Source organism: Pseudopodoces humilis, chromosome 4, assembly GCF_049639895.1.
Source record: "Pseudopodoces humilis isolate 2021_Gansu_Grassland_sample_001 chromosome 4, ASM4963989v1, whole genome shotgun sequence".
In the NCBI taxonomy this organism is placed as follows: Eukaryota; Metazoa; Chordata; class Aves; order Passeriformes; family Paridae; genus Pseudopodoces; species Pseudopodoces humilis.
Window position 1 is genome coordinate 4,842,998 of NC_142203.1, and position 26,953 is coordinate 4,869,950.

The following is a 26,953-nucleotide window of genomic DNA, read 5'->3' on the forward strand; positions in this document are numbered from 1 at the left end:
TGTCAAACCTCAGCTGTCACAAAATCACTCAGGTTTAAGAAGATGGGTACTCACCACTCCTTCAAAACAGAAATTCCTTCAAAAGACCTTGAGTATCTTTTGACTAAGATCCCCTTATATCAGGAGTCTCCCCCGAACGTATCTTAGACCTCTCATTTTCAGGGCTTCTAGTGCACCAGCATTAAGGAGAACACCTGAAGCATTCTTCTATTAATATCAAAACTCAGGATTATTTTTGCTTATAGAGAGCTATTTTTGGAAAGCTTCATGCAACAATCAGGACAGATCATTACTTGTAAGCATTTACCTGCAGTTTGCTCTAAGTACACACCAAGGACAGACAGCTCTCAATATTTACCAACCAAAGAATTTTCTTGCCATCAAGAGTGGCAGAAACCCCCTGAAAGTGCAGCTGAGGACACAATCTCTGATAAAACAGGGGTTGGGAAGAGGTAGATTTTATCTTTCAGGAAAAATTAGGAGGGCAGTATAGGTGCACTGTAGAATGCTTGTGCAAGGAGTAGATGAGAATCTCTCCATGAGGGGACTCCTCCACTGGGAGTCATTACAGGGAGGTCTTTCCAAAAGCTTCACTCTCCATCAGACATTTCTTAATCAAATCCAAGTCTAAAATCATGGGGCATGACTGCCTAACCAACCTGATGAAAGAGTGCAAACTAAATAACAGTACAGCATTCAAGAAGCTATAAGACTGAGGCTTGAATTTTTCTAGACTTCAGAAATATGAGAACTAGGGGGAAAAAAACACAACAAAATTCTTTCTTTGAACTGTCTTAATCCAAAACACATTGGTGTTCTATGAAGGCTTCACAAAAAATACTAATGCAGCTTAAGTCAAGCCAAATGCAGCAAGAGAAGCCACTGAGTTGGATATCAAGGTCTCCCCATCCAAAAGGAAACCTTAGTCTCCAGCACTGCCTGTCTAACACCTCTCATCAGGAGAAAAAAAAAAAAATATGGCTTTTTTTTTCATCTTAGAGAGAATTATGATTCCAAAATGCAGTGATAAAAACCTTGCTGTCATTTCAAGTAGTAAGAAGCAGGCTTGTACAATTCAGCTGTGATCATATCCTCTTCCAAGTGCCTATTGGAGGGAAAAAAAATACACAGAAGATTGCTGTACACAGAGAAATACAAGAGAGAAAGTAAAACAATCATGCATGTGTATAAAATACAGTACATATAATTTATATATAAGCAATATTTATGTATCTAGGAGTTACTAAGCACCATTGCTTAAAGAAAATGTTTAAAATATCTAAATGCAAATAGTCTAAGCTGCAGAAAGCTAAGTTTTTCCTCATGTCTAATTCTTAAATAGAGCATTTCAGAACATCATTGAGGTAGAATTTCTTCTCTCACCAAGGCTATGTATTAAATTTCTCACCAGCAAAGGAGTTTTTACAGAAGGCTAATGCTTCCTGTACACTTATCCTTCATAGTGTGGCTCCTCAAATAATTCTGTGGGCTTTTTCTCCTGCACTGTTATAAATCTTTATCTTCATGGCCATAGCTTTACAGAACCCATGTCTTCTGCTGACAAAAAGGCAGCAGTTACTTAGTCCCACCACACAGGTCAGCTAAAAACAAACCCCAAATTAAAATAGCACTGGCTGCAGACATAAAATCCAGAAAGCAAAGAGACATGGAGCTGAGAGTGTCACATGCAATGCCACACAAACTGACACACAAACTCCCCATCGTGCCAGTTAAACTCAAAACAACTGCCTTTTAGCCTGGGGCCCACTTTCCTCTCACATTCCACAAAATGGGTATTTGCAGGATGAGAGGGGGAGATTGGAAAAAAACCAAATACTTAGGGCTGGGACTCTCCAGACACAGCAGAGCACTCCAGCCCACAGTCACCAGGCGCAGAGCTGGGGGAAAAGGCCTCTGAGTTCCTAGCCAGAAAACAGGTATAAATGGCATCACAACATCAATTGCAGTAATTGGGGATTTGGTTGTTGTGCAAAACGAGTGCAGCTGGCATGCTGAGGTGTCAGACAGGGCTGTAACAAAACAGCCACCAAGAGCAGAGTGTAAAATACAGCAAGAAATACACATGCAGCTTCATCTCATGCTCTCTCTGGCTGCTCTTTGAAGTTGGGTAAATTTTTTTAAACCATGTTGCCATTTTAGCAGACATAACTAGCAACAGCGGTCAGGCATGTGACATCTGACAAGACCACACCACTCCAAGAAGACACAGCTGTCCCAGTACCTGCATGCCTCATCCAGCACCGCAGAACAACCCTGTGGGGCAGGGACACATGCAGTGGGAAGTGTGATGGAGGAACCAGGCCACAGAGGCATCTCTTTTGTCATGTGATTGGAAGAGCATTGCAGAAACCAGCTCTGCATGTTTTCACAGGGTGGGGGGGAAAGTACATAGCAGTCAAGCAAAGAGACCATTTGTGTTTTAAAGCTGACCTTGCTTTTTTTCCCCATTTTTTTCACGCTTTCAGCTCTAGCATCAGTAGAGTGACCTTTTTAGTGTCCCCTCCTCCATTAGGTCATCTTTGTGTACATCCTAGTGCCAGTTCCATTAACTAGAGGCTTCACATCTTGGACATCCTCCCTTTCTGAACCCAGGTAATGGATTTCCATGTCTAAACACACAGTGCCATCACCATGAAAGGTTTCCAGAGGCAAGACAAGGGGCATGTTCTGGTAAAGGGGCTACACACAAGACAGACAAGGCTACACACAAGCAACAGAATCTGTAACTCATCCAAAATTCAACAGAACACTAAAACTACAAGCTTGCATTTAAGGGTGCTATGCCTCAAACATGCTAGTCTAAATATTAGCACCAACACATTTTTACAAAAATATGGTTTAGACAAAATATTTGTGCACAAATATACAGCACCCTGGAGAAAAGGGCCAACAGGGACCCCAAGAACTAGGGCAGGACCAGCAGGCACCCCTGCACCATCAAGGGCACTGGGGAAGGTTCAGCAGGTCCCCCTTGGGCCACTGGGCCTGGTGAGAGAGATACCAACAAATTGACAGGGATGTAGGGATGCCACTAAGACAGGGGTGCTGGAGCAGCAATTCCCCAATGAACACAAAGGAAGTCACTGTGCAGATTTTGGGGTTCAGTTCCTCATCTTCGCAGGCAGTGCTTATTTTTGCAGCTGCTTATTTCTTGGTTTTGAAAGTGATTTTATATAAAAATCTTCTTCCCTGCTTCTCTCCCAGATACCTGTGCCATTCTTCTCCTACAGGGTTATCCTGGAGTTTGGAATAAGGGGAGGAGGATAGGCTGAAGAAGTAGGGAGAGCACAAGAAGGTAAGTAATTGTCCTGTGGGTGTGACTGACTACCAAGGTACACATGTGGGATATGCTGGGCTCTCATACACAGCTAGAATGTTCATGTGCAGCATACACAGGTACCATTATCCTTTCAGAGGCACAAGCAAAAGAAAACACAGCTGATTTTGACACAAGGTCCAATATCAGAGCAGTCTCAGATCATTAGGGAAAATGTTGTAAATTTTTTCCTATAATAATTTCAAAATTCTTTCCAATTAATGTCTGTTATCAGTAAAGGCAAATATAAAACAAAAAAGCAAACTCAACAAAACCCAAATTGTTACTCCGTTACACTCATGCTGTGCTACAGAAGTCTTGATTCAGGGCAGAATTAGCCACTCTCTGTCTAATAGCTGTTGTGAAAGTGGAATCATTGCACCCTACATGGAACTGGAATTGATGACAAACCTCATAGTCACTTGTATTGCTTATTTTTCCTGCTGCAGGAGATTTCTGAACAGCTTCACTACAGTGCAGGTTAGAAGGTGACTCACTGGGCCAATGGCCAAGGAAGGAAATATTGCTTCTCAACAGGTTACATTCCTAAAATCCACCAATTTCAAGCAGTTTTCCCCTCATATTTTAAAAAATTGGACTTCTGCACCAAGGAACTCAAGAACAAAACAAAAGGTCTTCTCTATCATTCTGTAAAAATCACCAGTGGCAGAAGATTTTTAACATTTTGTTTAATCCTGAGTTTCTTTCAAATCAAGATGACATTCTGGGAAGATCCTGGTTATGACCCAGTTTCTACAAACAGTACAGCAGCCTGGGCTGATCTAGGTTGAATGCCAAGAGGGCCATTGTTTTAAGAGCAAAATGACACAGAGCCAGTCGTGAGTCATGTCATGCACAGCGCCACAGAAGCTGCACAAACAAGTTAACAGTGAGGCAAACAGGTGGTGGGTAAGAGGTGGTGTGATCTGCCTCCTTCAGCAGCACCAAAGACCTGCAGGTAAAGGAGGAGGGGGCACCTACCAGGGTTGCTACAAAGTTGGCTTTACTGCTGCTGCCTTTATGACAACAATATAAAGTAACTCCCACAACACAGTGAAGATAAGCTCTTTAAAGAAAATATAAAAGCATTAGCTTGGCAATTCATCCGAACCTCATCATGCATCGTAGACATTTCTGAAGTTTAACAAAGAAAAGCACATCATTAAAGAATACTGCTCTATCACCATTCTTATGCAAATCCTTTCAGATAGTTGGGTGGAAAATTCCATCTAACACGCAGTGAGAAATAAATGTTGCAGGGTGGAAATTTCAGCTATACTGAGTGCATCTATCACTTGTATAATCCAAACTACTGTATGTGCCCTGACTACAGAATTAGTATTGATCCATTCACCATGTAAACATCAAGTACTTTCTATTATTACTTGAAATAGCATGCTATCACAATTTCTATTTCCTCCCTCTATCTTAAATAGAAGTATTGCACATTAGCTTTTCCCTTCATGTACTTTTTTGCGCAGCTATCTAACTACAGTGTTCAAGGCTGTGCTGGGTTTCCTGCAGACATCTGCAGTATTACCACCAAAGTACTTTATTTTCAAGTCATCTCTGATGGAAGGCAATACAACTCTCATTTACACTGAAACCTGTTACTGTGGCTTCTCTTGGTAAAACACACAGAGCCCTTTGTTTTAAGATCTCTGTTGTGACTGCCATTGTGAAGGACAACATCAAGCAGATGAACATTCTCCAAATGTTGCTCACACACCTCTCAGGATTATCACTAAGATAAGAGTGGACTGCAAGAATCTGAACAGCTAGGTCATCTGAGCACATACAGGTAGAGGGAAAAAAAAATATTTCCATCTCATTTGTCTCAACAAAAAGAAGCTGCTATGGCTTAAATGCAACTTTGGGAAGTGCTGGGAGATGCTTAGAAACGTATGTTTCACCTGTTAGGACCTCGTTTTTTCTCTGAACACAGTGAAAAATGGAAAATGGAAAATATAAAGGACTTATCTCCAGGAAAGTTCTCAAATTTTAAACTGAGAGTTAGTCCTAAGACTTCAGCAGGACACCCCAGACCCAAGTGCTGAAGTGCCCAAGTACAACCTGACTCAGAGCAGCTCTGACTCAGCGTGAGAGGGGAAGGGAGGAACAGCAGCTATCCCTGGAACCTTGCAAAAGCAGCCCCCAGGGAGTGCAGGAATGAGGGTAGGGCAGTTTGTGCACCAAGGGCTAGAGATGAGTTCAGCTGGTGGTCACCCTGCTTGGGAAGAAGCCCAGCCATGGTATCCACTCAGTGGGGAGCCCTCTCCAGGATCCACCAGAAAGGATGTGGTGACACAGAGGGAACTGCCATGAAAACATGCAGCCACCCAAGCTGCAGGGAGTGCCAGAGCTTGGCATGTGTGGCCTGGCAGTAGGGACAATAGCAGTGTGAGGTGTGGCCAGGTGGGTGATTTGCTCTCCCGCTGGCAGAGCTTCAGGAGGGAGTAGGAAGGGGAAGAAGTATCAGTGACTCTGAGGAGGTGATAGAGTTGGTGGAGCCAATCTCTGCCATCCATGAGGTAAATGCACCAGCTGGATGCACCACAGGAAGTGGAGGATCCCCTCTTCTCTCACCAGCAGGGAGGAGGAGGAGACCTACACAATGGGGGGAATGGAAACAGGTGTCCTCTCAAGATAGCAAAGCCTCGCTCACCTTCCCAGCTGCACTCATATAACAGAAACAAGACTCTACTTGAGGGTCAGGCAAACAGCCAGGATCTGTATTCAGGCTGGAGGAATCACCTAAGGTGAGCACACTGAGAAGTCTGTTGCCTTACTGGGTAAAACAAGTTACTAGAAAACTCTCTAGTCTGATGTGGTTCTCTGGTTATTATCCACTTCTGGTTCTCCAGGTGGGTATGATGAATTTCCAGCAGGAAGCCTGAGGACAATCTAGAGGGAACAAAGGGCCTGGGAGTACAAGTGGTTGTCTATCCTGCCAGTTGTAGGGAAGCATGGGGGTGGAAACAGGAAAATCCTACAGGTGAACCTGGTATCACTGACAAGATTTTGTTTTTTGAGCACAGTTCTGTTTGACACTCGCTGCTGACACAGTACACCTGCTCAAAGGATGTTGAGTCCCCCACCCCCATTCTCGTGGAGAATCTGCTTCTCTGCTCTCTGCCTGCCACCTGTGGTGACAGCACAACCCCACAAAGCATCCACAAGAGGTGAGCTTCTCACCTACCTCACAGCCATGCTGTGGGCCACCAAAATATGCTCACTCTTTTGTCTCCATAAGTGCAAAAATACAATAAAACACACAATCTGTAAAGCCCAGAGAAGGCATTGAGAATAGCAGGACTCTTTATTTCCAGAACAACAGTGGATCTCCCAGGTCTTCCCCTCACAAGCCAGTACACTAAAGCTTCCAGCCTCAGAGGTGAAGGACAGTGCCTCTTCACTGCATTCAGGGCAGGTTACCCGACACCACAGCACACTGGAATGTCAGCTGCAATGAAAATTCCAGGAGCTCTGAGCCTAGAAAACATCTGGCCAGTCTCAAACCATGTAGGAGGGATGGCAGACAGCAAAGGGTAGGCAGGATCGAGGAGGAAGAGGAGGAGAAGGGTGGTGGGAGGACTCAGTCTGCAGATGTTCATGCACCTCCCATTACAGACTCATCTCACTCAGCAGACCTGAAACCCCTCCCCCAGAGACCCATGTGGAAAAACAAAGGAGACAGATGGTAAATGAGAGTGGATCAGACTGGAGATGTAATGATTCACACCAGCAGATAAACTGACCACTGGGTGTTGGAGTGCTGGGGGGAAGTTTCAACACCCCCCACTCCCTCCCATGAAAAAAATTAAGGTAATAAGAAAGCTCTGTTTCTGGGAAAAGTTTTGGTGCTGGGCATGTTTCTTATTGTTCATAAAACATCATGCAAGTCTGTGGTCCTGAGCAACTGCTGACAGACACCTGCTGAGTGGGATCCTTAGGATATGACTCAAGGAAGAGAGAAGTTTATTTCCTCAGACAATCAAATAAACCAGGTGCCTGGGATGCAGCAGGGATTATCTGACAAAAACCTAAACAGGAAGACAAGACTGCGTCCAGGTTCTGTCATACAGAGAATTGTGCTGGACTCAACAGAAGCATTCTTCTTCAGCTCCCACCTTCTCAAACTATGTCTCAAACCCAACACAAACAAGAGGTCCTACAGCAGTTTCCCCAGGCCCTGTCTGAGCTGTCCTCCTCTTGGGAATTTCTGATTTAAGCACAAAAGCCAGTAATGTGTGCCTTGTCATCCAGACTTAGCTGTGGGGCTGCTATAGCAGTGACCAGTCACTAGAAAGAAATTGCTGACAGACACTGAAAACAAAACTGACAACCCAGCAGTATCGCTCAGGGAGAGGGGTAGCTCCACTGCTCTAAAAAAGAGGGTGGAATTATCATGTATTTTGAAATTCACTGGTAAGCGGGTACATAACTCCCCTTGAGCTGCCTAAAAATCTTTGGGAAGGTGATCAGAAATGACTGCTTCATGAGTACATCATGAAAGGAGCTGGAAATGAAGGGGGGAGAAACAGAAGTGTAAGGGAGATGCAGGAGGTAAATAAATGCATCATTAATTTAGTTAGTAGATCCAAATGGAGCTGCTTTTCACTGTCACTGGTACCAAGGATGTAGTGTAGCAAGTCAACATACCACTACCAGCTTAGTCACTCATTTATCTGTCTCTCACATCTTCCACCTGTAATTATCATCCCAAGATGTTCTTGAGTATCACCTCTGTGTCCTTTGCCTCATCTGCTCTTTGCCAGACCATCAGAATTCCTCAGTTCCTCATGACACATTTCAGTTACCATGAACCTATGTAGCAGAGAGCTCTGGACTGCCCCCTGAAATTAGGTTTGTCTGTTTGCTTATTTAAAGTTGTGTTATAAAACATGCTGAAGTGCTCTTTGAGTTTGTTTTTTTTGGGGGGGGGAAGTGGGGGGGAGGTTGGGGGGTTCTTTGTTTTTTGGGTTTTTTTAATTTAGCAATGGGAAAAAAAAAGGGAAACTGTGCTATCAGAATGACTCAATAAGTCTTGCTGTTATTCTCACACAACTTCTAATTATAAGGTCATAAAAAATTTTTCCTCCTACTTAGCCTAAAATAGTCAAGTCTTACACATAACCAGGTACGTAAGAAGCAAGTAATGCTTTATCACTTACTTGCTGGCAGCCCATCACCATCAGTATCTGTGGCATGAACCCAGAATACTCCTGAAAAAGGTTAGGAGAGGAACACTTGCTAATATGCCAACACTGTTTCCTAATATTATGGCTAGTGTCTAAAAAGTAAAAGGCAAAGGTTCTCTCTGGGACATTTAGAATGTGGTCTATGGCACTAAATGTAACTTTTCTAAAAAAAAGAAAACTAGAAGCCCAGCAGCCAACTTGTCATACTCCAGCCATAAGTGCAGCCTGCTCACTTTGCCCCTCAGGAGTGGTGGGGAAATTCACTCATGCATCAGATGAGACATTCTGGCAGGCTAAGCCCTAGGAAACCTGGAGTTCAGCCTGTCCCACTGTGTCTCCTAAAGGATGAGGAGATCTCTTCCATGCTACTGTTCAACCAGAACATGTAACCCTCGACAGTGACCTCCACCAGCACAACCAACCACATGCAAGGCTGGCACACACCTACTTCTTAAAGCCAAAGCACTTTCTGCATTCCCTACATAGGTCTCCCAGATGAGTGTGCTGGCCACTGCCCTGCTGAATAAAAGGATCTGAACTGCAGCAGAGCAACATCCTGCTCCAGCTACTGTGCTGACTTCAAAAGGGTGCTTTCTGTTTTTCTCACTTCAAAGCAACCACAAGCATTTCTTCTTGGGCAGAGGGTTTTCAAAGTGCTTGAGTCCATCACTGGCACTCTGGAGAGCAGGAGAGATTGCAACAACCTCCTGCATTTGCAAGCTTCCACAGAGGTGCCTTTAGGGTGCTCCTCCTTCAGCATGCAATTTCCTTAGGGTGCCTATTCCTTGTTGTACACTGGAACCAGGTCAAGCTGCAGGCCCTGAATCAGAGCAGTCAGACACACAGAAGCTCATTAATTTTGCCACCAAATTTAAAGCAGCCCTTGCATTCTCTGTTGGTTTCTGCCATGGTGCAAATCCCTGCTCAGATCCTGCTTTATCTGGTGCTCAGGTGCAGAGTGCAGGGTGCTGATAGGAAATAGTCACTTCTCTCTTTGGCTTTAATTGTGTTGGCACCCTCAGCTGTGCTCACCCCTCCCTTCTTCTGCCAGCTCCATGCACAGATCTCTGCATCTGAGCTCTGCAGATGTGAACTCCAGATGCACAGCCATCCCACTGGCAAAATGCAGTTCAGCCCCACCAATCACCCCGCCCTTCTTGATCACTACTGCAGTGTCAATTAGAGCAAATTTTCTGTAGGGGTGATTTCTGTCATACAGATGTTTTGTGCATATGTATCTACACAAAGGCTACCCTCAGAGAAACCTCCACAAGATTTTTCTGTATCTGCTCTAAAAACCAGGAGGAATAGTAGAGGCAATGAGTTAGGGAGCTCCTTTTCCTACACCAGGACCAAGGCATTTACACAGGGTCAGTTTACTTGGCACAAGTCAGAGTGAATCTGCAAAATTTTAATAGTCCAAGCTCTGGAACCTTAATAACAAACCTCCACTAAGAACAGAAGTCCAAACCCTCAAAGATATCCAGGTCCCTGAGTTCCTTTGGTTTCAGCACCACTGATTTTCTCAGCCTAACCTACAAAACTTCTACTGCAAAGCAAAGTCACATTCATGACTGTTTTCTCCATGGAATTCATAAAGTGTCCAGACCCATCTTCCATAGGAGCAGGGCAGTAGATGATCTTTAAGAACCCTACAAGAAACTGCAAGGGGAGGCTACTTGAGAAGCACAGTTTTCTTTCTGTATAGCAGAAACACAAGGTTTTTTTCATTGCTGCCTATGCTGCTGTCTAAATGAATCCCACGTAGACAGTTAGTTGGATCCTATAAAACAAGAAGGCTACACTTGGCACCTGCTGTGTTACAGATTGTGCCTGTGAAATTGAATTTACAAGGACAAGACCAGAGAGAATGGCAAAAAACAAGGAGCTGTTGAGAATGATGTATTTGCCTGAACTATATTAATAATTTGTCATTAAGGATAAGTAAAGACTGCCATACACTTAAGCAGTGAAGATCTCCTTCCGTAAGTCTTCAGTATGGGATCTTAGCTATTTTCAAAATTTTGGGAGAATGACTCTGTCCTACGTTGCCAGTGCACGAGAAATGGAACCCAGGTGACTTGCAAGTACTACTGTTGTGTGTTTTTATTAGACAATGCCACTGAAAAGGCTGCACTATGGGTGACAGGTGGCATTACCCATGTAACTTCCCTCTGCAGAACTGAAACCCAGCCACACTGCTGATTCACAGATCTGAAAACACCACATCCCTAAATAAAGGAAATATGAAGACTGCTGGACAGCTGCCTGATGTTTGGGCTTGTCTGGTGAGAGTGAAGGAGAAAGCTCAGAAGGCCAAAGCTGTTCACTTGGTTATCTTTCAGCAGGGGAAGAGCAAGGGATGAGCACTGGTGCAACCCAGCAAGAACACCCCTCCACGATATGCAAGTGTTTGTGTGCATGTGTGTAATATACATGGGAAAAAAACTCAGTGTTTGTGTGTGAAACTTCTTCCCAGCTTGCTCGTGTAAATTAGCTAAAGGTCCCTGACACAGTCAGATTTCAAAAACTGCAGAACCAAAATATAGGATCATAGAATCATAAAATATCCTGAGCTTGAAGGAACCCACAAGGACCATCAAGTCCAATTCCTGCCCCTGCACAGGACAGCCCCAGAGTCACACCATGTTCCTGAGAGCAGTATCCAAATGCTTCTTCAGCTCTGGCAGGTTTGGTGCCATGACCACTGCCCTGGGAAGCCTTTTCCAATACCCAAACAACCTCTGGGGGAAGATCCTTCTCTGAATATCTAACTTAAACCTTTCCTGACACAGCTTCAGGCCATTCCCTGGGCCCTGTCCCTGGTCACAGAGCAGAGGTCGGTGCCTGCCCCTCCTCTTCCCCTCAGCAGGAAGCTGCAGAACTGCAGTGAGGTCTCCCCTCACTCTCCTCCATCTCAATAGACCAAGTGCCCTCAGCTGCTCCTCACGCGGCCCCTCCAGGCCCTTCTCCATCCCCACGGCCCTCCTTTGCACATCTCCGACAGTTTAATGTCATTTTTATTCTGTCAGGCCCAGAACCGCACGCACCATTCCAGGTGAGGCCGCCCCAGCCCAGAGCAGAGCGGGACAATCCCTCCCTGGCCGGGCCGGCCCTGCTGGGCCTGGTGCCCCAGGACAGGGATGTCCCTCCTTGCTCCAGGACACTGCTGGCTCTGGCCATCGACCAGGACCCCCAGGTCCCTTCCTGTGGCACCACTCTCCAATATCTCATTCCTCAGTCTGTCCATATATCCCAGAGGCAGAATCCAGCAGTTTTTCTTTTTAACTTCTTGTTCAACTTCCCATGGCTGGTGATTGCCCAGCACTCTCATTTGTCAAGGTCTCGCTGCAGGCCCTCTCTGCTTTTGAGAGATTCTAGAGCTCCTCCCAATTCAATATCAGTGGCAGCCTTGCCTAGTACACCTTCCAGTCCTGCATCCAGGTAATTTATGAGGATGTTGAGGAGCACAGGGAGAAGAATGGAGCCCTGAAGTAGCCCAGCAGCAACAGATACCCAGTCTGATGTTACTCCAGTCACCATAATCCTTTGTGCCTGACCCGTGTGGCATTGCTCACCCATCACATCATGTATTTATCCAGCAGTGGGATGGACATTTCGTCCAGAAGAATCCTGGGAAAGACAGTATGGAAAGCTTTGCTAAAGTCCAAAAAGATTTCATCAACTGGCTTCCTTTGATCAACCATGTGGATTATGTTGCTGTAAAAGGAAATCAGGTTTGGCAAGCAAGACTTTCTATTCACAAACCTGAGCTGGCTGTGACCAGTGTGTCCTCCAGGTATTTTTCAATACCTCCCAGAATAATCTTCTCCATAATTTTATCAGTTACTGAAGGGAGACTGACAGGCCTGTTGTTTGCAGGGTCATCCTTCTTGCCCTTTTTGAAAACTGGGACATTCACCAGCTTTCAGTAAACTTGGACTTTTCCAGATTCCCAAGACTGCTCAAAAATCATCAAGAGAAGTTTTGCTATGATATCAGCAGCTCAATGACTTTTTTTTTATGAATTCCATCAGGCTGCATAGACTTATAGGGATACAGCTGGAGCAGCACATCCCATCCAAGTTCAGGGACAACTGGGAGTTGATCATTCTCATATCCATGGTGCTCCAGCTCAGGGCATTGGGACCTCTTATTGTGGGTTAATGATGACCCCCTGTCATCACCTGTGCTGAAGATGGAAGAGAAGAAAGGGTTGAACTCTCTGTTCAAGGCTCTCCCTTGTCCATGTCCCTATTTCTAAATATCCTATTCTGAATGTCCCTATTCTGAGGATGACTATCCTCATCAATGGACTCATGTTATTTCTGGACTGCCTTTTGCTACTAACATACTTAATAAAACCTCTTTTTATTGTCCCCCACAGTTCTGGCCAATTCCAGTTAGGTTTTGGCTGCACAGATTTTCTCCCTACAGCAGCGAGCAGCATCTCTGTATTCCTTCCGTGTCATCTAACCTTACTCCCACCAGGGAAAGGTCTTCTTTTTTGGTAGAAGCTTCCAAAGAAGATCCTTGCTTACTCAAGCTGACTTTCTGCTTCATCTGACTTAAGGTGTTCCAGAACTGTCTGCTTCTGGGAGGTGGTGAATGAAAAATGGCCAGCATTGATGGACCACAGCACCTTCAAAAGTGTTTTCCCAGGGGACTTTACTCAGTAGTTCCCTGAGCAGCCTGATGTCTGCTCTTCTCATGTCAAGGACTGAAGTTTTGCTGGCACTTTTCCTCCCCCCAACAAAGATTTTAACATGTACTTGACACGTAGCACCTCATAATGCTTCATGGAGCACTGACCAGCTTGATGGAGAAGCACCAATATTTGGAGTCACAGGGTAACACTGGAAGGAACTTAGTGTAAGGAAAGCAAATCTAAGCTTAAAGGAAAACAAAATACAATCATTAGAATGCAAAGAACAAGGGGGCAACCAAAATTTAAATTCTGCTACGTGACCCTCAAACAACCCAGGAAGCCACAGCACTGTTGCAGGTGGGATTTTTTACCCCAGAAGTGCTACAGGCTGGGGAAAAGGTAGCTGGAAAGTGCCTCGGTGGAAAAGTTCCTAGGGGTGCTGGTCAACAGTGGCTGAACATGAGCCAAGGTGTTTCCAGGTGGCCAAGAAACCCAATGACCCCTGTGTCCCAGCCATGGTGTGGCAGCAGGACCAGGGCAGTGACTGTCCCCTGCACTGGCACTGCTGAGGCCACACCTTGAGTCCTATATCCAGTTGTGGGTTACTCCAGGAAAGATATTGAGGTGCTGGAGCAAGTGCAGAGAAAGGTGATGGAGCTGGGGAAGGGTGGGGAACAGAAGTCTGATAAGGAGCAGCTGAGGGAGCTCAAGAGGCTCAAATACCTCTCGCTCTCCCACAATTCCCTGATAGGAGGAGGCAGGGGTCTGCTCCCATGGAAGAAGGGTCAGAATGAGAGTGCAAAGCCTCAAGTTGCACCAGGAAAGCTTTAAGCTGGACATCAGTAAGAATGTGGTGATGACAAGCGTAATTGGACATTGGACTAGGCTGCCCAGGGAGGTGGTGGTGTCACGTCTCACCCGGAGGTGTTTAAGGGAAGACTGGAATGCACTCAGTGCTCTGGTCTTGGTGACAAGGTGGGGATCGGTCACAGGTCGCATTGGATAATCTCACAGCTGTTTTCCAACCTGAGTGACCCTGTGAGTCCGTGGTGAGCGCGGTTCCCCCGGTGGCCGCTCCCGCAGCGCGTCCCGGAGCACGGCGGGGCGGCGAGCGGCGGGGGCACGGAGGGGAAGGACGGGGCAGCGGGATGGGCAACGAGCGGCAACCGCACCCGCTTGGCATCGGGGGCCAGTGCCCTGCACTGGGTGGCGGCGGACCGAGAGATGGCACGAGAGGGAAGCCGGGAGAGGGAGATGGAGCGGGAGCGCAGCTGGGAGCGGGATCAGGAGCGGGAGCGAGGCCGAGAACAGGAGCGGGAGCGAGGCCGAGAACGGGAGCGGGATCAGGAAGGGGAGCTGGATGGAGTGGGAGCGGAGCAGAGAGGGGTCAGGAGCAGGAGCGGGATCAGGGGCGGGAGCGCGACGCGCCCCGGCAGCGGCGGGCGCGCGCCACCTGCCGGCGGGAGCGCGGAGGCTGCGCGGCCACGTGGCGCGGCCCGGGCTGGGGCGCGCCCCCGCGCCCGCCCCTGCGCGCCCCCACAACCGGGCGGAAGCACAGCATCCCTGATGTTGGAAAAGGCCTCTGAGGACACTGAATGCAGCCGGTGGCCGGCCACCGCTTTGTCCACCAAGACCACTGAGTGCCACATCCAGTTGTTCCTTGAGCACTTCCAGGGATGGTGACTCCATCACCTCTCTGGCAGCCCATTCCAGTTCAACCTTTTCCATGAATAAATTTTTCCTAATTTTCTGGTGCAGCTTGAAGCTTTGTCATCTCCTCCTGTCCCTGTTCCCTGGGAGCAGAGCCTGAGCCAGCCTGGCTGTCCCCTCCTGGCAGGGAGTTGTGCAGAGCCAGACAGGCCCCCTGAGCCTCCTTTTCTCCAGGCTGAGGCCACCCAACTCCCTCAGCCACTTCTCATCGGATTTGTGCTCCAGACCCTTTCCTTCTCTGGACTCACTCCAGCCCATCGATGACCATTTGAATTGAGGGCCCAGAATTGGAGACGGTGCTTGACGTGTGGCCTCAGCAGCGCTGAGTACAGGGGGAAGAATCACTTCCCTGGTCCTCTTGACCACACTATTTCTGACACAGAACACTGAAAATACTCTTCAAATGTTCTCAAACCCCTTCTCTTGTGGTCCTCAGGTCCTCACCACTATCCCTTCACAGGAGCAGGGGCTGCAGCCTGGCCGCAGAAACACCCAGGACGCATCCCCACGTCCCCAGCTGCCACCCCTGGGGTTTCTCCTGTGTTCCCATACCCAAACTTCAAACCTAAGCTGTGTTCTCCATCTCTGTGGCAGCCCAGCCAGCATGAGCTTTCACATGTCCTGGCCTTTCCATTTTTCCAACCTGCCTCTTCTCATAGAAAAAATCATGGAATTTCAGAAGAGTAAATGTTGGAAGGAACCTCTGGTGATCATCCAGTCTAACAGCCTTTGCCAAGACAAAGGTGACACAGGAGCACATGACACAGGAACATGTCCAGGTAGGGTTGGAATCTCTCCAGAGAGAGAGACTCCTTGATCCCCCTGGGCATCCTGTTCCAGTGCTCCGCCATCCTCAGTGGAAAGTTCTTCTTCATCTTGAGTTGATTTAATTTATGGCCATTGCTCCTTGTCCTGTTGTTGGAAACCACCAAAAGCAGTCTGGGACCATCCTCTTGGCACACACCTGGGAGATGTTTACCTACACTAATGAGATCCCCTCTCAGTCTTCTCTAGACTAAATAGACCCAGCTTCTTCAGTCCCTGATCCATCTTCATGGGCCTGCACTAGACTCTCTTCAGTAGCTCATTTTCCTTGTCCTGAGGAGACAAGAGCTGGACATAAAATTCTGGTGCACGGTCCCTTTGCATTCTCAGCCCAATTTAGCTCAATTATCCAAAATGTGTGGTGCCACACAGAGTGATCAAAATGTTTGCAGTTTTTCTGCTCTGCCCAGGATAGCTTCACACATGGGGTCCTTCATTCCAGCACCCACAATCAGGCCAGTGTGGCTCCAGAAGCCAAGGTGGCACCAGCTGAATGCCAAACACTTTGGTTTCATTTGCTTTGGGTATGTTTTTTGTATGTGTTTTTCTTTCAGAAGTAACAGCTCTGAGCTTCAGAATAATTACAAGCCTTGAAGCCATCTGTGGGCACAAGAAGATTTTGTGGCGTTCGCCATCCAGAAAAGTGTTTTGGGGGGGAGGAGAGTGTACAAAATTCAACAAAACAAATTATGTAAAATGAAGCCGCAGTACACAGCGTGGGAGACTTAGCCAAGTAGGTTATTTCCCACTAACTCTATTGCCAATTGTTAGAGGGACTTAAACAAAGCCAGTTTTTTATATTTAATCCAGAACTATCAAAGAAATGGAGAATTGACAGAGAAGCATCAGTGCTCCAAAGTCTCACAGAAGGACAATACTTGCATCCATCAACAATCAACTGCCCTGTTAGAGCATATCCTTAATATCAAGAGATAATGGGGAAGAAATTTCTGCTAGTATCCATCTTTTTGAGATGTATATTACATTGTTTCTTTTCACAACTCTGTACTGTGCCATGGAACACCTCAGTGCACGTTTACAAAGATTTATGTAAACTGCTCTGTCACTTCACCACTTGCACTGAGGAGCTGATAAACCACCTTTACCTGATTCCCCTCCAGGCATGGCAGAACAGATGGGTCCCTTTGATGCGCAGTTCCAGGTGATTACCTAAGGACAGCAGCAGCACAGGCAAGACATTCCAATATTGTCCTCCATCTTCCACATCCTCCAAGATTTCTGGTGGAGGTACAGCCAGCAGCCACTATAAATAACAAGAATTTGTCAAGAGTCTTGTTGCTACTCTGGAATAAAATTGTAAATGCATGAAAGTACTGTACCAGGTACACGCAGATTTGTATCTTTTGAATTTTTACAGCACGTGCTCTGGAAAATCAGGACTGAAAATGCCCCCCCAGTTCTCACACAGAGTCCACATCAAGGTAGAAAACTGTGTCTTATAGTTCCCTTCATAAACCTTTCAAGCTCTACCTTAAACTGAGTTAATTTTCTCAGACTTACCATTTACATGGGTGAAGAATGACCAAGTGACAAAAATGTGAATGTTGACATCTTTGATCAACATAAAGGAAAAGCATAGAGCAAAGTGACTGAAAAGGTATATTTTAAAAGCAGACAACATTATCAAAGTACTTCTGGCAGCAACTTTTTTCACTTTTTTTGAACAATAACTCAGCCTGTTGGCATAACCCCCCCCCCCCAAGCTCATGTTAATAACCTACTGCAGGATTGATCTGGCCATCAGGTTGCCTTTAAACACTTCTTGGCTTCACCACTGATTAGGGTACATGCTGCTAGATAGAGCCCTTCCAGTGATTCCACTAAATTTGGCATCCATGTAGCTCTGAGAAACGCTGAAAAACAACAGAGTACGTGTGTAGACTACAGCAGTCATCAGGGGCACATGGGGCTCATTAAGCTTGATGCTTAGAAGGCCAAGAGTAAGAAGTATTGTGCAAGCAGCCCATCTGCAAATCCAGTGCACTGTAATTTTTAAAAACCAAATGTCTTTGGTTTTATAAACCAAATGTTTTGGTTTGTCTATAGTGACTACCTTCCATTTGTCAGCCATTTAGCAGGAGTTTCAAAAGTGACTTACAGGCAAGTAGATATTCATATCCCCAGGGCACTGCTGGAAAAGGAGCTTCAGCATGCACAAGCCCTCTTGACTTCTGATCTGGTAACTGAAGGACTCATGTCAGAGCCATCAGCAGCAGAGCAAATACTGCTGGAGAAGCCAGACTCAGATTTCCCAGGGAGACCTTCCAAGAGGAGCTCATTACTCATGGCAATGGATGGTATTTTAAGCTGACTGAAGCCACTTAGTGGGGCAGGGGACATAGTGGGAGAGGAAGCAGTCAGAGATGTGCTACAAAAGGTAGAGAAAAGGTGGGCAAAGGCAGGATGGAAAAAAGGCACAGTGGGTGTAAATGGTCTTTAAAAGTCCTAATAAGGGCATATTTTAAATATCTCAGTTTCACATGTCATTTTTACACACAGGTCTTCATTAGCCAAACAAGTCTAACCCTGTATCACACCACCACTACTCACCATGTCAAGTACCCACTTCTGAGCACAAAGAAGAAAGGATATCTGGTTCTTATTGCATGGGAAACACTGTCAGCATCATGCACAGTTTGACCAAGTTTGTGGCAGACCTTGCAGCCCAGCAGGATGCCAAAACACATGAGCTAATGGGCTTTGCACTGCACATGATCTCACACTTTATTTGATGATGAATACTTGCCATTAAGTATTTGCTGAGACAAAGAGAATAAAACAAGAGTGGTATTCATGCTGTTTGCCAAGAAAAATACGAGGGTATTTGTTTATGTAGTTTGCCAAAAATACCAAAAATCACAATAAACAGGCATTAGGTCAAATTTGTCAGTTAGTGACACCACCTGCCCAGCTGACTGCAGCTGAAACCATCATTTGGCCCTCTATTTTAAATAATTCAAAGTTACAGGGCTTAGGTTTTTGAGTCAAATACTTGTTGCATACCTGTATATTATACATTGCCCCTACACACTTTGCTCTTGCAGGATACAACTTGAAATACCATTTTGAAGAGAGCAGAACCAAAGACTCCTCTAATTTAACAAGGAAGGATCACCAGTTCCTGAAGTGAGTGTTCATGAACACATGCAATTCAAAGTGACATTAGAGCAGTAAGTTACTTTCACACTTCCACCCTTCTCTGTTTTCTTTGGGATCACCCAGACCTGTCCACTGAATTAGAAGAGAGTCTTGTAACACAGACATATTTCAAGTTTGTTGATTTATCTTCTTCTTTTCCCAAAGTGAGAAGCATGATTTCAAAACACAAAAACTCTTACTTAAAAAACAATAGTTGAGGAAAATTTGTATAACATAATGCAAGCTTAAATATTTTTCTCATTTTTACCTTTTTTATTTAAAATAAGTCTAAAAGGAATCAAGATCCCAGATAAAACTTCTGAGCAACCTTGTACCTAGACTGAGATTTTGTGACTGGACATTGTCTCCAAAGAGCTCCAAGATGAAGTGCCACCCTACTTTTAGGAAAAATGTTTAAACATCCCAGCCTGGAATGTGGAATTGAAAATTACAAGGAGCAGGAGGAATGGATAGTGTTAAAAATTGTAAGACCAATGCATTTCAAAACAAGTCTGGTAAAATATGAAACAGTGAAGGTGAAATACCATTTGCAATAGAAAAACAGAGGGAAATGAGAGAAAACCTGAATAAGCAATGAAATAATCACATCTGACACACAGCTGTATGCTGTTGAGGGTGAAATGATTCAAAGGATCATAGCTGAGGCTGTAATGATCTAAGGTCCACTTCTGCTAAAGTCAGTGAAGACACTGCTGCTGACTTTACCAAGATAAGGATTATACAGCTCACAGTTTGAAGGCCAAGTGCCAGATAGCTTTAAACTGATAACTTCAGAAAAGGATCCCTTGTCCATTTAAATCATCTTGAATTCAAGGACTTTGGATTAATTTTGCCAGCCTGCTCCAGCTGGGATGCAGTCATCAGTGGATAAAATGACCATGGGAAAGTGTGTTGTAGGGAAAGAAATTAATGATGGAACACAGTTTTATTTGTACTTAGTTGAATATTTCTTACTGATGCTGAGTATTATTTTCTCATACTGCAACTACTGTTATGAACAATGAGGGAAAAGAGCATTTGATCTGGTCATAAAGGCTGCTGAATTTCATATCAAAAACAGCTTCAAGAGAGGCTCTGGACTCCAGATGAGCACTGTATGTGTGTGAGAAAGAATCTTTTGTGTCCACTGAAGATCTAATCCTGAATTTAATCAGTTTCACTTTGCAGCTGTGTACCTTAAACACAGCACATAGCTTTGCCATCAGGCTGTCCCTTCCATCATGAACAACTCAGGCTTCCCTTGAACAAAATATTTGACCTTCAAGTCCTAAAATCCATTCCTCTCCTAGTTTCTTGTCATACATTTCCCAACGATCATAAGCTATAAATAGAAATAGATGGAGAGAAAAATAAAAGCACTCATTCCCTTGAAATCTTTTTGGCCAGAAGAATTTTGCTGCAGGAAGCAATGGAAGCATGGTAACTATTTTGCTTTAAAAAACATTTGAGTTGTTCCACCTAAGCAAGGCCAGCTGATGTGTAAGGCAGTCAGCTATTTTAGTACTGCCATGGAATTGGCCAAGGAGTTGCTGGAATACCAATTCCTTTTGACAGGAACCCTGTAAGTTAACTCCAGACAAGTACCTCTGGAACTTCCCAAAAGACAGACTTCAGCCATGGCAAATTTTATATACATCCAGGAAGGCACAGAGAAGGCAACTGTTTATTGTATAATATTGCCAGTTTCAGGGATGCACAATGGTTACTAGCCATTTTCAGACCCAGGTACTCATTGTCAGGAGGAGACTTATGTTGAAAGGGAGCTGTGGGTGATTGTTCCAAAGACTTGATGCTTGCCCTGTAAAATGTCTCTGATCTCTGGCTATGCTGCAAATAGTTCTGATAGTGCAGATTTCTACCCTCCACCCAATTTCAGTGACGGAAACAGAACTTTTCCCTGCGTATATGGCTGGAGATAGGTTGACTGTATTTCAATTAGCAAAGCTAATGTGAAAGATAATGTGAAAGATAAATTGCAATTTGCAGGAAACATAAATTATATGCAATTTACAGGTAATTTAAATTATATGAGTCTCAATTCTAATGCAAATCTCTTCTTTGAAAGCAAGAGTTAAACAAACATGCAGATCAACTCCTAGATCGATCTTAGTATTGATGGTTTTCAGCTAAACTATTTTGTACATATGTAACAACTTAAACACAGGAGGTAAAATACAAGGCTTTTGTGCCTTGATAAAAGGACCTGCATGATGTTTGGTCATCATATTTTCCTACCTTTGTAAAAGAAAAGAATAAATCTTTCAGCTTTTGGAGCAGGTCATCAACCAGTTGGGCTAGCATGGACCCTTCAAAGCAAATTCTGTTTATTTGTTTTGGAAAATTAATTTAAAATGACTATGTACTTTTACCAAAAGAAATATTAAATTCTACAATGTATTAATAGATCCCATGGTCATTTCAGACAGGTCAAAAAACTCCTTTTGGTTGCAAGTGAGACTGAACATAACCCATTTGCTTTTCAAACCAGGGCAGCAGTATTAGTGCACGAAAAAAGGTGCACCCATACAACGAGTCAGCTGGTTAGGCTGGACTAGTTATCTACATAATTTGTGTTAAACTCTTGCTCGCTGGATGGGTGGGTATGTGAGCTGTTACTGCCGTGCTGTCTGGACTTCTGCGACCCCAGTTCCGCGGGATTCTGTGCGGAATGCCAAGACAGTTTTCGCCACCAGATGTCCCCAGGGCCGTGCAGAAGCGGGGGTGGCTGTGCGGCAGGTGAGAGACACCTGAGAGGCTGCAAACCCCGGGGTGTGACACGGGACATTTCGATGGACGTGCTGCTAAAGTTACTGGGGCAAATCCTACCGGGATGCACCTCATGCTCTACGTTAAACCTGGAATACTTCTCTAGGTTTAGAATGACGGTTCACTCACTTTGTGAACAGCCACTTGCTTGCAATGCCCTTTGCCACTGCTATGTGGACAGACAAGTTAAAAAGATAAACCAAGCTCCCTGCTTCTAGAGCTGACAGGGATACTTTGATGCTGCTCACAGTATATTGCTCAATCAGGACCAATCTGCCCATAAGCCAAGGTTGGAAATGACTGGACCAACACCTTTGTTTTCAGAGCCCTAGAAAACTAGGGTTTCAGAGAACACCCTAGGAAAACCCTAGATGGTGGCAGAAAACACAGTAATAAGGCAGAATGGATGAGAATCTATAAACAGTCCAAAACATTAAGTTTTTTCTAGTAACATTTGAAATATGAAAGTTAAAAGTTATCATCCAGGGCTGTGTGTGCAGGGCACAGGGATGCAGAACTCACAAACAACTCACTTTCCACGTTGGGTAACTGACTCACTCCTGAGTATTTTTCATCAGGATCTTGACTGCAGCACACAAAACCTATAGCTGTGCTCCTACTCAACACAGTGATCTTCAGGTTCACATCTGTCTCAGTCAACATCAAGATGACCCCTTCCTTCTTAAATAATGTGTGTAATTCCCTTTGTGCCTTTCTTTCATATTTTGCAGGATGACACTCTTGCCTGCCACCCAACAGTTCTACCTTGTTAGAGCTACCAAGACTGCGTGTCTCACAGGCAATGTAATTTCATTCTTTTCAAAATAATTACAACATTGTTACTTTGTAATGTGAATGGCAAAGGAGATAAGGGAAAATAACCATGGGAAGGTGGAAATAACAATTTAATTCAGCAGGCAATTAAATACCTACTAATCATAATGTGGACAAAGGGTTTGCCGTGACTCAACAAGTGATAGCTCATCAGCTCAAACACATTTAACTAAGAAGGAGCACATAAAAAATAGAGGAGGTTAGTTTAATCTATTTTTTTGGTTAAAGACTATTTTGGATAATGACAGTGAGCAGAGAGAAGGGTAAAATGAGAACAGTTGTATATATTGATGGAAGCAGCATGACTTTATTACGAACAGAGAAAATATAAAGAATGCACATCCCTTACAAAGAGGAAGACTTTCTAAGGAAGTCCTAGGCATTTGGCTTTTGTCCATGCCACTGGGAATTGTGGAAGTTATTTCCCACTTGGAATGCTTCTTCCCTCTTCAAACCCTATGAGTTTCAAGACTTTCCCAATAAAATGTAGCCAGGAATTACTATGGCAAGCACACCAACTGAGGCTTGTAAACCAATGTTGGAAAAGCCCTGACTAGATAGAATGCAACCACTCAAAGAAGATTTCGTGGCTGAGGAAATAAAGGCTTTAAAATGTGCCCAAACATCGTTACAGAAGAGACTGTAATGGCTCTGCAGAACTGTTCCTCCACTTGCCCAAACTGTTTCTAAAAGGAGAGGCACATGCAAACCCAGAACCCAGCACCTCTTCCCACCCGATTGTGAGCCAAGGACACACAGTCCCGCAGACAATATGCTCCGTGCTAGATCTCCAGGCCAAAGTTATCACAGCAGCTTTGCACACCCAATTTGCACACCCAAGGGGAAAGAAAATAATACTAAATGTGGTCAGAATCTTTCCAAGCATCCTCTGTTAAGTGCTCAGGCCAGAGTTTTAAATGAGCATAGATGGATCTAGAGTCTTCAATGAAGTGCCAGTGACTAAACACAGAGAGCTGGAAACAGGATCTGCATTTTCCGATCTTGCTACTTACAATACACCTTAAATGTTTTTGGGGAACATGGGGACAATATTTTTGATAGGGGAATGCCACCATGGTTGGTAAAGGTCATTCAAACTTTCTCACAGTTGATCTATAATTAATTTGGCAAAGAGTTCTGGCAGATGGCAGAACTGTTCACATCAAGCTCTCCAGACAACAGCAGCATTCAGGCCATTTCACAGGTTACCTTGGAGTGCCCAACCCACCCTCTTTGTGCTGAACTGTCCTGCATTTATTGGCTAGGTGAAAACATCTGCACACCCACCAGTCACAATAATGCAAGGCAAAGTAACCCCAAGCAAATAAAGTAGAGGTTTTTACTCTCTTAGAATCATTTAGATTGGAAAAAGACCTTTAAGAACATCGGGTACAATTGTAAAGTCCAACCTTCACAGATTTACTAAACATTACAAGACAAATGTAAGAAAAGGCAAGGTGTTCCAAATTAGATCCAAGAGAGCAGTGCAGAGTAACCCCTGGCTCTTCACTGCCCATATCCAGGCCAACCTTGTGCTCAGCTGATGCTAAACACAGTTCTCAGGAAGATTTTACAGCTTTTCCTATCTCACAAGTCACAGCCCCAAGAAACATCAGGTAATACCTGAAGTGGGGCATCAAGGACCAAAGAATAAGAAAATTTCTCTGCTAGATTGTTCCTCCAGGTTGCTGAAGAAGAAGCTTAGTGCTGCACCCGTGCCCGTTTCAACACTTGCTGTATTGCTTTTTTTTCAAGTGTTTGTGTTTCCATAACACCGAGCACAAGCCAGATAAACAAAGTGGCTTTCCCCACTTGCTTGAGATGCTCTGTTCTTACAAAATGATGAGTTCAATAGCACAAGTTCCTACTTTTTTTTTTCTTAAATCAATACCCTCTCCCTATTATTAGCACTTAGGTGATAGGCTTAAACAGGTACTTTTAGCATCAGCTTAACTTTGGAAGGGGAAAAGGACATGACTGCTGTAAATAATACAAAACCATTCATTTTTTTTCAGACTGAAGCTTTTTGAGGCCCTTCAACAGGAAAACAATGTTTATTTTAATGTGGCTGACATCATAAAATAACAAAAGCTCTTTTATGACCAGAGTATAGAAGTAAAACTCTTAACCTGCAACATAAACAGCAAAGCAAGTCATCAGTAATATTAGTACATGACCAAAAACTGATAGGTAAGAATGTCTCCCCACCATCCAAGCTTCAAAACCCTGTATTATCATAGAAAATTTCCATACTGTGGTATGACAGGTCTTAAAGAAAAATTTTGTCTTGGGAGAAAAAAAAAAAGTGGGTGCTTTTTACACACAGCAGGTATTTGCTGAAACTTTTCATTAAACTCCAAGTCTGCTTTCTGACTGTGATGACAGCTTCCAAGAAAATTTTCTGTCAATACTAAGCAAATGATTGAAAGTAACTGCGGAAATTACTTTTTTCCAAATCTATTCATTTTGTTAGTGTTTGACCATTTCCCCATGATGAATTAAACAACAGTTTTTCATAAACAATAACACTTCTAATTAAAATAAGGGGAGATATAATTTTCATCCCTGAAGAAAATATTTTTTTAAACAAAATAGCTTTATTCGCTTTCTCTGCTTCCCAGACTTAAAACCAATATAGTCTTCTTGGAAAAATATGTTTCCTTGCAGTCAAACCCATTTTCAGCTGGAAGAAAGCCCTCAGACAAAGCAGCTGTGCTTAGCACTAATAATTAATGCATCTAAAATACCCTTTCATGTAGGCTCCTGAAAGCATTCTACAAATACTGAACTGCACAGAGGCAAGAGAAGGACTTCTGTTTTATTAGAGAGGACACACTAACAAAGCAAGTGCCCACCTTTCAGAAGCAAATATAAACACTGCTGCTGCAACACAGCCATCAGTCCAACAGCCTCTCCAGCTTAGGAGCCTTTTGTTTTCCTGGTAGGGAAGGTGCTACAGTCATGGAAGGTGGATTTTCTAGGGTGAAGACAATATTTCATGCTCCAGATGTGCTGATTCCTGTAATTTCCAAAAAAAAACTGTCAGCACCTTTCCCTGGGTGACAGGGTGTGCCAAGAGAATTTTGGAGAACAGTGCACTCATATGGCTATACACTAGGAGAAGTTGTTCCATTCAACATGAAGAGTAATTTCTTTCCATTGAGGGCAGCAGAGCACTGGGACAGCTGCCCAGGGAGGGTGTGGAGTCTCCCTCTGTGGAGACATTCCAGCCCCACCTGCTCCAGGTGACCCTGCTTTGGGGGGGCATTGGATTGGGTGATGTACAGAGCTCCCTCCCACCCCCAGCCATTCAGTGATTCTCTAAAAATACTCTCCCACCATCTGACAAATCTCTGTGAGGCCTGCCTGAGTCACTACTGGTATCTAACTACTTTCCATTTCTAGCACTTCTACCGCAGGCAAAGAGTTCCACAGCTTAGTTATACACTGTGCAACTTAAATGGCTTTTGTTTGTTTGTTTGTTTGTTTGCTTGCTCAGGATCCATTACTTACCAGTCCCAACTGAAATTGCTGTACTATGCAAAAATCATTCCACATGCATCAGGGTCAAGCTGATTTTGCAGACTTTTTGATGTGCAGTGTTCTCTCTCTTCTGCTAGTCTTGAGCCAGCAGTCGACCAACTGAGTCAGTCACTCTTGGTGCCAAAGTCAACCCATAACTTTTATCAGTTTTCTTGTTCTTTCCTTTCAGAATAAAGATCTAGTAGGTTCACTGGTCTGATGCCCCTGGATGAGCAGTAAGAAGCCTACACTAGGTGTTGTTCTGTGTTGCCTGACGTGATCACTTTACTGCATGCCTAGAAGCCAGGACGCATTTTACCAGGAATATAATTTCCAATGCCCTCTATTTTTTTTTTTTCTGGTATTAGCGAAGTGCTCAGACCCCACTCTTCTTCACATCATTTCACCCTGGGTAAAAAAAAAAAAAAAAATAAAAATCAGCACTGTTTAAAGGTATCACAAGCACATTTTCATTTGTAACTTGAAATGCCTGGTCACATTCTTGTAGTTCATGCTGCAAAAGTATCCCCAGGGGTCTTACCCAGCTTGACCTTCTTAATCATTGTTTTTCCTTGCAGCATTGATGCTCTGATTTCATGGACATCCATACCGACCAGGTACAGACTCAGGAATGCAGCATGTCACCTCTCAGGTCAGCAACAGCAAGGCTGTACCAGTGTTAGAACCATATTCCTAGCTAGTTTCTGACAACAATCTGGGTTCCCTCCTCATGATGTAACATGTAATAAGATGCTGCATAGCATTCCCAGGAGTTACTCCAATTTGTCCTGACTCCTTGTGTTCTTGCTTCAGCTTGGTCTGAAGCTCATTAACCTTGTGCTCCATTCTGTTTGCATTTGAGGACAAGAACACCATCACAGCAATGCACAGTTTGGAAACTTGGTTCCTGTGTCTCTATACAGCGAATAC

General features: G+C 44.3%; 1 long non-coding RNA gene across 1 annotated transcript; it reads right to left on the reverse strand.

Annotated features, from left to right (window-relative positions):
* Window positions 1-1,019: 1,019 nt before the first annotated feature.
* Window positions 1,020-26,421, reverse strand: LOC148184404 (uncharacterized). The gene is made up of 3 exons (XR_015772416.1): window positions 26,015-26,421; window positions 16,828-16,985; window positions 1,020-1,105 (listed from the first exon to the last, which is right to left on the reverse strand). It is a non-coding gene; the product is annotated as an uncharacterized LOC148184404 (long non-coding RNA).
* Between the last annotated feature and the right edge of the window lie 532 nt (window positions 26,422-26,953).